This window comes from Varroa destructor, unplaced genomic scaffold (assembly GCF_002443255.2).
Source record: "Varroa destructor unplaced genomic scaffold, Vdes_3.0 BEIS01000007.1, whole genome shotgun sequence".
Taxonomy (NCBI): Eukaryota; Metazoa; Arthropoda; class Arachnida; order Mesostigmata; family Varroidae; genus Varroa; species Varroa destructor.
The window spans coordinates 13,875,803-13,887,148 of record NW_019211460.1 but is presented as its reverse complement, the minus strand read 5'-3'; the positions used below and the strand labels follow the sequence as shown (position 1 = coordinate 13,887,148).

The 11,346-nt window shown below is 43.9% G+C and overlaps 2 protein-coding genes across 4 annotated transcripts in view; one reads left to right on the top strand and one right to left on the bottom strand.

Moving 5' to 3' along the window:
- LOC147754348 (uncharacterized) overlaps positions 1–11,346 on the bottom strand; it is a 180,956-nt gene that overhangs the window by 30,293 nt on the left and 139,317 nt on the right. The window lies entirely within an intron of this gene.
- The window catches only part of ush (Zinc finger protein ush), a 186,830-nt gene that overhangs the window by 58,177 nt on the left and 117,307 nt on the right, over positions 1–11,346 (top strand). The window lies entirely within an intron of this gene.

Below are 11,346 nucleotides of genomic sequence, written 5' to 3'. Positions count from 1 at the left end.
CCCCATATTCTTTTAATACCCTTAATAATAAAGCTCAACGGAAACGTCTGAAGACAAAAAACGTTACGCAATCATGTATGTATTTATCTCATAATGCCCAACTTATATAAGTGAATAACTTGTTATCGGTGTCGATGCTATCACGGGTGCCCGATGATGTCTACGATGCTTCTCAGTTTAAAAGCAAAGAGAATGAACATTTTAATGGTCAATTGGCTTAACCATAATTTACTAGTTGTTAATAGTTTACTAGTGTATAGTAGATGTTGCCGGAAACAGACAATTGATGAAATCCGCGTCATCCGCACCTAAGATTGGTCTGAATTTTAAAGCTGGTCTAAAGGATTACATAATACCGCGAGTTTCTGCTTTCCCTAGCCAAGGATTTTCGGTAACCTGTAACTGCTGAGTGGCTGCAGTGCTGGATTTTGGAGAAAGAGGATTTTGTACAACCTATCTCTATTATCGATGAAAAATTATGCATCTTTGCCCTTTGCACCGTCCGGCGTCTCCTGCAACCATCTATTACCGGTCACACCCCAGTGATATCGTACTTTTACTCGATGGCTGACAGGTAACTTGTCTCTCTCGGGGGAGGCCTAATGAAGTTTGCTTGCCAACGGTCGTTTACTTTAACGGTCAACGCGAAAGCGAAGCGTCGGAGCGGTCCAAAATAGCTCCAGCGATCATCACACCGTTGACGATTCGTGTCAACGTTCACTTTAGCTCGTGCTAGTATTAGTCCCGATGAGCTGCAGCGTTAGAAGATACTGCTAGTGCTCACCACCAACGACATGTGCCCGTTGACTCCAGCTAGTCGCTCACCTCTCTGCTTGCGCATCTATCTACATGAAGGAAGGTTAACGGCCATATGAATTACGTTGGCGCTCATGCCAAGATGAACTGGATTGGCAGAGCGGACGGTTGACGGCTGGACGGCTCTGAACTATAGAAAAGGGGGCGAAAACGAGGAGAGGTAATTCTATGATACCTTACCATTGAATTATGTCTGGGAGCGGATCCTTGTTCTGGTCTTTGTGCCAGATGGTACGCAAATGGTTACTGTCCTATATTTTCTACAGAACGGAAACGCATGTTACAGTCTCAATGGTGGATGCGATTTTTGGAGAGTCCGTTCTTATCGTTGCCTCTTTCAGCATCCCGCTTCTTTTTTTTTTTTTGGCTTTTCCTAATAACGAAACTCTTTGACTTGGATAGCAAACAATCGTGCACACAACGGCCATGCGATGTACGAAAGAGCGATTAGACCTACACTTATTGTTCGCACTCGGACAGATGATTTTCCATGTTGTTCTTCAATTGAATACGTACACTGCCAACCAGATGAAAGATAGTTAGATAACGGCACACGCACATATATGAAAAGTAGACGGATAGGTCCTCGGGAAACGGATTATCGCTAGGCGGCTTTATCTTTGCTTATATTGTGATGAATCTATGAGAGGACGAATGCTGGAGGAGTCGAGTATGAATGAAGAGGGGTGCCAACTAGCGTCAAGCAATCCACAACTGACTTTCTAGCTGACATTCGAACGATTCCAAAATCGAGAAAAGTCTCCTGTTTTCACGATGAATTACCGATTAGTAATAAGAGCTGTAGTAGCACATGCATATTATAGCTGACAACAGCGGGGGATTTTTACAATGTTTACATTGGCACAGGATTATGACAGTCTGCTTGAGAGGTATTCGTTTTGAGAAGCAAAACAAGTCCGTTCGGGAGGCAGGAGGCATAAATCAGCTGGTATTTTTTGCCATATTGATTATGTAATCTCGCCGGAAACGTTTTTGAGTTTTACATCTGCTGTTATTGCTCTTAAGCATCAGTTGGAACGATTGGCCCCTCCAGCACCCAACGGGGCGTATCTGTACTGGGTTTAATCGCTTAACCGCTTCACGTATCCCTAAGTTGCACTTAAGCGAACTGCGTGGTCTTGCGGTTCCCGTGGCTCTTACATGATCCTTCGAAAGCATACAGCACACAGTATGGAAGCTCAGAAGGTTAGCTGAGTGAATTTCTGCTTTCAAGGCTCGCAAGCTTAGTGCATTGTTAATTATTACCAGTATATAATAAGCGCTTCGTTTCAAGGCTATGTATGTAAAATTCGATTACAAAAAGCCGAAGAAACAGAGCCATAAGCTGCTAAGATGTAAAGGCGACGTTTTGAGACCACTGAGGGGGCAAACTGCACAGATTTATTGTGTATATAATATGCATGTTGTTTTTACTAACTTGCAGCTTAGAATTATTGAATGGACGTGGAACCATGCGTTACTGCATGCTCTTCAAGCCGCTGCGTTGCATTGGCTTGGTCGAAGTTCGCTTCCGAAGCGTTGCCCAACAACAACAGAATGACAGTAACGATAACCACAACACAAAGAACGAATACTAAGCTGTCAAAAACAGCAATATACAATTGCCTGGTCCGTAGCGTCTCAGACTGTGCCTGCCGCTTTTAAAGAAAGTAGACGCTTTAGGGAGCGGCATTTATCGCAGTATTACACATATACTTCCAAGAAATACCGAAAAGAGAGACAGTGGGATGAGTCGATAGCGGGCAACTCGTGATTGCTGAAACCTCTGTTCAGCATTTATTTTCTTCTTTTTCGTCGCCGTCTTCTGCTTCTCCACAACGAGATGACGGTCATGAATCAATCACACGGTGAATCCACAACGGTAGTAGCGGCGGCGACTTTGGCTATTTCGAAACGAATGCAACATTACACACAGAAGGAAATGGACCGATGAACGTACGGACAAACGACCGAAGCTGAAGACCAAAAGAGAGTTAAGAAAGGATACATACACGATTGGTGGGTCTAAAGCTTTATTTTTCCTGCGCGCAGGATCAGCCACTCCGTAACCGGAGCAGGAGCAGCGACGGTGATCGCGTATCTTGATGACAGATCGCTAGATCTGTTAGAGATGCACAATTACGTTATTGGTCTAGATCGAGCTTTACGCGCTGATCGTGGCTTAAGGTGGCTCGGAGAAACCGTAGTCTTTCAGCAGCACCAACAGGCTGGTGAAAGGCACATTCCCATACCGACCAGAAGATGTATCCGATAGGAACTTTGTCCTTTGTTGTTGTTGTTGTTGTAGCCGATGATGACAATGAGTGTTCCTTTTTTTTTTGTTAGTAATGAACCCTGATGGAGCTGAACGGAAAGATAATCTACACACAGATGTATTCGGTGGCTTCTGAAGGGCTCTTTTGAGTTGTTGCTGCAAACATTTTTCTATCCGAAGTTTTCATTCAACGAGGAACTCTAAACGTGTTAATTTGAATATGAATGAGGATATACATGTCTTGAACATCAGTCGCCCAATCGTTGACCGAGCACAAATCGGTGCTGAGAGGTTTCGGCCCATTATACAATGCCGACACGTAAACACAGATAAGATTATGATGTGGCATCGTTTCACCCGTAATCTGCGCTACATACATCTGCTTAAATTAGATAGCCCTTAGAAAAAGTGATCGATTATTGCCTTAGTACCTGGTGATGTACACTTGATTAACGACTATGATACAGACTAAATAGTGAAACTGGCATACCATCTTCGAAGCAAAAATAGAAAGACACAAACGTCCTATAGCTGTAATCGATATTTCTAGCGACGGTGAAAAAGGCAGGCCGTCTATTGAAGCCGATTAGTTCTGAGTAGTTTTAAATTGCCGACTTCTAGCGTTTGCTAAATCGCTTCGGTGGAGCGAGGTATTATCGTAGGACAGTACTATCAGTTCTCGAGGGTTCTTTAAGGATTCTTTACCATTCAACTATACCATACTAGCGTAATTGGGTGCGACAACCGTTCGAAAGAATATGGTGTACTTATCTTTGGCAGTGTCTGATATGGTTCGCGATATAATATTTAGCACCCCAATAGTAGCCATTTGCATTCAGTAATAGATCCCGCATGAAAAATCGAAAATAAAAATTGATTTTTTCTTTTCAAACTATCGGCTCATCTTTCCTTAAATTCGTCTTTAAAAGAACTAATTTTTTTTTTTATTGAGGACGGTTAATTGTGCCTGAATATATTGACGGCCCGAGTTGAGGGTTTACGGACAACTATCTGCGCCTTATACTCGGCATGAAAGCAGTATAAAAAGCACAGCGGCATTTGATAGCGTTCCCGCTAACATTTTAAAGAGCCGTGCTTGAGACCAGCCCTTAAGGGAAACAAGCAACAACGTTAAGTCCTACGACAACGATTAATGGTCAAGGCACAATGAGTAATTCTCTCAGACAGGCTATCTATCTCAAAAATTATTCCGTATCACATAATATGTTGCGTGCGTTTGTATCTTTAAAAGGTTTAAACTCTTTTTCCGAATGTGTATATATATATATATACATATATATCAAACAATTCTCTCACCAACGTATAATTTAACTGCTACAATACAATTAACATAAAAACGTAGAATCTGAAATACATGCTGAACGAGCATACATCAGAAAAAATCCCTTGTACATGCACAAACACGAATCCTTCTAAATGAGCCACATCCGTCGATCTGAGCATGCATGTAGAGCCCTAGATAAAACAAATAGAAACGCAAAGAATAGACAAATGCCATCCCTCGTCGTTGATATGCGTGACGCTGATATGCGATATCATTTACTGATAAGGGTTGCACACTCGCATTTACACACACATACACGCCGACAAATACAGAAAACTATCAAAGGGACGCAGTCAACGCAAGCGTATCGACACAAACAATCAGATCCATGCGCACACGACGTCTGAAATGTCTTCTTCGCGTATCGAGCCGCCGACTACTGCACGCAGCGGCAAGAAGCGCTCCTATATGAGCGGGATATGTAGTCCTAGGGGCGGCATGTGGCCACCGATTTGGACGGTCTCTCCTGTTGTCTGTTCGCGCACATCTCCGCGATCTGAGTAAGCGGATCTTTGCGATCCGAGAATGTGTAGAAGGACGTACGCAACGAGTTGAAAAGCAAAAGAAAAGCTCCCCGTCGCTGCGCGTTCACTACTTAGTCATCTTGTTTGATGTCTGCTCTCGCTGCTAACACCGCGGCCACCACTGCTACCACTACCACCACCACCACCACCACCACCACCACCACCACCACCGCCACCGCCGCCCGCCACCACCGCCACCGCCGCCCGCCACCACCGCCACCGCCGCCGCCGCCGCCGCCGCCCGCTGTCGCCTTTTTTATGTTCTCACACATACACATACTCCCTTCCTCCCTATCTTCCTCTCTCTTCGTCTATGAGTTTTGTTTGGCCGTGCGATCGCCGCTGATGCTGATGTGAAAACCAGGAACAAAGTGCAAGGAAATCGCGAGGCAGAATCGTGTTTTGGGAACTAGTACTGCGGCTATGACGCAGACGACTGCAGCGGCGATTTTACCTGGAATTCGCTATGGCACTAATGGAAGATTACAGCGAAAACGCTCCTCTGCGGTCATTGTTTTAACATTGGATGAGCGAGTCGGAGAGAACAAAAAAGCGATGCTGATAGTGGAGCAAAGGAGCAGCGGAGCTCTTCACGCGCGACGGTGAGCGTTGTTTATCTCATCGTTGCTACTCTTCGTTCATCTGATCGCGACATCACGAAAAAACGCATCGAGCTTCGAGTGCTGCCGCGGCGTGGCGATCTGCGCAGCTCAAATAAACGAACCGAACGCAACGAAACAAAGGTAGAAAAGAGCGACGAAGTAGTTGCTGCCACAACAACGCCAGCGTCGTCAGCAGCGGAAAAGTTGATGATGACGCTAGTGATGATGATGTGCAGAAACACGCATACGAGTCAGATCTCTCCTGCAATGACCGAGACGACAATGCTACAGAACATCACAAATAACGTCACACGGCTTCGGAGCTGAACGGCGCTTCGCGCGTATACACGGAACTGCTTCTTTGCACAGCGAATATCCATGTTACTACTGCAGAAGCTGCGTCTGGCAGACAACAGAATTTGACGATGATGACAACGGGGACCGCAGCGATGACCTGAGACGACTATCGATGACCACGGACATGGCGTCAGAGGTAGAGATCAGGAAAGCATGGAGCCCGAAGAAAGCAAACACCAAACACTGGACGGTCCGACTGTCAGATCAGAGGATCTCCAGTAGCGAAAATCAGGAGATAAACGGTAATAGCCAAACGCCCTGCAATCACAGCACGGAGTAGGGCACTGCGCACGCGGCACGAACACTGTGAGTGTAGATATCAGATACGGCAATAGATGTATGAATACGGAGAAAGATAAATAGATAAAGGGTTCGTAAAAATACGTTCAGAAAGAAGGAGAAACATGAGAGCAGGAGCGAGAGAGATAAACAAGATAAAGTCTACTTTATATAGACATGAACAAGCGCAGACAAAATGAGGTCTGACGGGACAGTACACGACAAAAAAGAAGTAAAAAAAAAAGTCAAAGAAAGGGGCTATTTGGTGAGAGCTCGAATAGCGGAGAGAACGAATAAATACTGAAAAGTGCTTATCTACGTTTTACTTTTTTTTTTTTTTACTGTGTTATTTTTACAGGTAAGCTGTTGCTGCACTGCGCTGTATTGTTGGCTGGCCGAAAACTGGTAACTGGCCGACGTTACAGCGTCTGGAAAACGTCATTGCTATAACTATTCATCTTGATGTTTTAGCTTCTTTAGCTGATCAACATGATCGGACATGTTCCAATAAATGCAATGTCTACCGGATCGTGGGGGCCATACTGCTTCTATCGGTGCACTCATCGATACGTCGTGACGATGCTGATTGTCAGATACGATATGCTGCATGTAGATGGCGTTGCTTGACCGATTCACTATTTTGTATGGGATGGAATCTAAACGAGAACTTGACGCTAGTAGAAGAATCGGCGGGGGACGAGAATTCTAGGATTATGTTAATCGATCCCTGACCTGGTACTTTGTATATCGAAAGAATAGAAGCGTCACGATTCAAATCCGTCCCAATCACAGCAGAAACAGTCGCGCCAAAGCCAACCCAAATTGATTAGGATGATTTTCTTTTGTGATCAGCTTGACGGCCATAAGCTACAGGTTATCAGGGAATAGCTCCACGACATTACCTGCAAAGCAAAATAGCTGAAAGGGGCGACGAGACAGTCCTAGGAGGACAAAGGAGTAGCAGCACAACGTTTAACAATGAAACCTTACTATGAACACTGCTAGTGGATACTATCGATGAGTTTGAGAATAAATGCCATAGAGCTCGACAGATGACAGTAAGTATCGACAATAATAGCGGCAACAATATCATAAAGCGCACAACAATCAATAGACTGAGACAACAATGGGATCGACTGAACGTTTAACGCTGTTCACGGCAATTGTCGAAACCGTCTAGAAACCCGAGCATTATGAAGCTGCAAACTGAGGGGTTATCTTTGGGAGACGAAACTAGTATCCCCCCTCTCCCCCCCCCCCACACTCCCTTGTGCGAAATTATTCCGATTGGAGTCGCCAGTACGACTGATCCTTTTTATGCTCGATCGAAACCTAGGCGTCTAAAATGAGTTTTATTTATTATCTAAATAAATATTGCGACAAACGTTTTTTTCTGCTTCAGACTAGGAGGTCCAAGAATATGTTGACCCGTTGCAACAAAAATGTACCGTTATTATTTATTTATTATTTACAACTGTGCTTTAGGGTAAAAATACATTAACAGATTTATGACTCTTTTCAGGGTCGTGCACAGATATATAGGCCTTATGTCTAAATAGAATTAAACGAGTGAACCCGAATTTCTGCATTCCTTAAATTAAAATGTTTTTGATTTTCTGTATTTAAATGACACTAGACTAAGCCATTAGAATAGTGGTTATAATAATCCAAAGTACATTGCGTTAAGGTCGATATAACAAATTTCTACGAGGGAGTTTGATCCCCTCATGGGTATAGGCCTGAATCCATGGACGTTCTCTAATTGGCCCCTCTTTGCTATCATCCCATCCGCTAGTTCTTATCGGAACAAAAAACGCCAGGAAAAATCGTTTTATGATGACTTCGCTCGGTTCCTACCGATCGGTTACAGTCTCTCGTCTTATGGTTCGATTCGCTCCGATGACAGAGGAAGCAACAAGCTGCGCGGACCATATCTTTCGTCTGGGGACAGCATCAGCTTTAGAGGGTAAATTTCCCTTCCTCGTTGGCGCCTGGGGGTCGTTCTTCGACTGCAGAAGGTCACTGTCGAATGTGCAGCTCCAATAGGGCTGCACTGTATAGCAAAGTCGAGTTCTGTTCTAAAGACCTCTTCAGCCTACCTAGTTCCTTGGGACGTTTGTTTTGCTCATCCGCACAAGCAGAAATATAGTCAGATGCATTCAATTTTCCAGTATAGTTGTCGTTTGCTTTTTGGCCCCATATTTCTCTATCCTAGTTAAGAACTACTTTGCTACGCTGAAAAGTTACTGAAGGTCGTAAGAACTCGGCTTAAGTGATCTCTTTATCTACGGCGACTTGTACTGTCACAGCCCTTGCACACTGAATATATATGAACTTATCAAAAAATGAGATTGTTTTTCCCAGTTATATTCAAAACATCGTGAGTGCGTCTTATTTCCTGGTGGTCAAATCACAATCCATCCGGTAAGTGAGACTAGCTTAAGTGTTTAACTCGAGATCAGTAATACTTATGCATAATATAACAATATGAATCCCGTTAAATGATATCAGCCTCGTATCAGACAATCTCCAAGGTTTAGAATGAAAATGAGTCTCAGGGACATCCTGTAGACCAGTATAGACAGTCGTCGTTGAAGTTTCGTGTTGGCCCGTGCAGCAGGCCAAACACATGGTACCACAAGTACGTGAAGAATCACATCAAGGCACTGCCTTTACAGAAACGAATGGCTTGAGATATTGATATTAGTACGGGAATACCAAGACGCTTGAATCGTCCGTACGTTCGATATTTGGTTTTACTGTAGTTTCTAGACATTTAGCGACCCAAATTCAGACTCGTATCCTTTTATTTTTTCACGTATATCTGATACAACGCTGAGTTCCGAACTCTACGTATTCGAAAGTAGGCGAAAATGTGGTGCCGCATGCTTTTACGACCGCTACCGCAAGCTATCGCAGCCTCTCGAAGCAGCGTGACGCTCTTCTCAGTCGATACAGGCAATGTTCTGCAGTGGATTCGTGCGGTCAACGAGGGACGACCTGCAGCAACCCAGGCCATGTTGTCGCGGAAGTGAGTTAGAGCATTTTTGCTTTTCCTGGTAAGCTGTTTGCCGTAGCTGTTGTTTCGAGCTGAGTCTAGCTCGTGCTCAAACCGCGCCGCAGCCGATGCTGCTCCCGCAGTAGCATCAGGTGAAGGGGGCCGGTACGAGGATAGACATGGTACGGCTATAAAACCTGCAGCAGCGGGAACGGAAACTCAACCGAAAATATACTACTGACCAGTGATGGCAACATCAAAGCTGCTGAGACATCTTCCTGCACATACTCTGTACAATTCTTATTCAGAGACAGAGATATCGGTTGGACTGATGCTCGCCGCCTATCGTTGGCGTTTAGCAAGAGAGTGTGTGAAGTCTCGAGCTAGCCACCAGATAAGAATCCACCTCCTCTCTCTCTGGTTTAACGACATGAACGTTCTTGACGAGCTGGGCTTGACCAAGAGATAGCCCTGCAAACATTTTTCTGGCCAGGCCTCCACTATTGATAAGATACGCATTATCACACTGTGATAAGCAGCGAACCCGTGAAGAGTGATCATTTTTTCTGAGACCCACATGTCATGCCCATTATCGCCACGTCGCAACTGGCGTTAGCGAACTTTACACTGAATTTTCGATGGATTTCCACAGAAAACGAATGTCAGTGCTTATAATGTATATCTTACCACGTGGACTGTAAGGGATTAACTTGATTAATTTCATTTTGGGTTAACTTATCAGCATGTTTTTGCAGTTAGCTGCCCAGATGCAGGTGAGAATTCTACAATAATGTAAAAAATTGCATTCTTCTAACCATGGACATTAGCTGTTGAAGATCAAGCTGCGATTCGCAGTCCTTTCTACGTCCTATATTTAACATGGTACAGCTGCTGTTATTTAGCTGCCACTGTACAAGTAAGTATATGCCATTTTTTTAACTGACAGAACGTAAAAGCATTTCTTATTCTAGTGTTAAATAAAACGTTTCGTTTGAAAAATAGTAATAAATTAAGTCTTCTTAAGCTTCATAGTTGTTGTGAGATCGCGTTTTACTCTGCAGTCCTTTCCACCCTGTGTACAAGGAAAATTCTTAGCCCTTGCATGTTAGTGGTCCTAGTTCGATGATTGACCTTCGTTGGTACACGATAGCCGCTTGGTCAATAGAGCGCGATAAGTCGTTTCTCCAAATTATCCTTGTGGTTTAAGGAAACGAATACGATTAAACTGGAAAACTCGTTATTTCTTCGGATCTAGGAGTAAGACTGTTTCTATACGCTCAGCGTAGTGACGTTCTTTTAAACTAACAATTGAGCTGTTTTTACATAGTGTCTTAGCTATTAGCGGATTGAACGTGATTAGATAAATACCAGGAACGCTATAAACGTTTCGATGCCAAAACTATGTCAGACAGAATCAGCAAGACAGATATGAAACATTTTCACATTCAAATTAATTTTCATCTACCAATCAAGATCGATGACAAGTAATAAAATGAATTAGTTCTGGGAAAAATTTATTGTTGATTCCAGGGAAAGAGAGGCATGTTACCTATACGATACTTAACAAAACAGACAATATAAGTTAGACACACAATTAACAGCAGACAAGAATCGTTTTTTTTTTTTATTGAACACCATGTTGGCAGAATTTACTATTACATATATACGTGCATACCGTTAATCGGGGTTCATTCTTTCAGGCCTGCCGTAGCCATTTGGTTGCGTCATAGCCAAGCACTGCGATCTTTTGTTTACTTAAAGTGGAACTTAGCCATACAAATAATGTTTGGGATAATTTTAGTTGTCGCTTTTTCGGCAAGATCCAATAGGATAGAGGCGGGGTTCGACGAAGTGTAGAGCGAATTCCCCCACTTTGTTGTTCGCATCGGAGGCTAGCAAAAAGTAGGAAGTGGGGGCTTGGATGAGAGGACGAAACCGCCTCGGGGGGCACCAGAGAAGTTAGGCAGAGATGGGCTAGGAAAAGGGAAGCTGGGATAATAGAGGGGGTGACAAAGAAGGAGAATCTGAGGAATTCAGGAGAAGTCTGCCTGCGGTCCTCTAAACGTCTGAACGGCGCCTGCTTCTGAGGACAGCTGCTGGTCATTTATCCTATCTATTGCCCGCTTCCTGCTCGTTCACCACTCGACCAG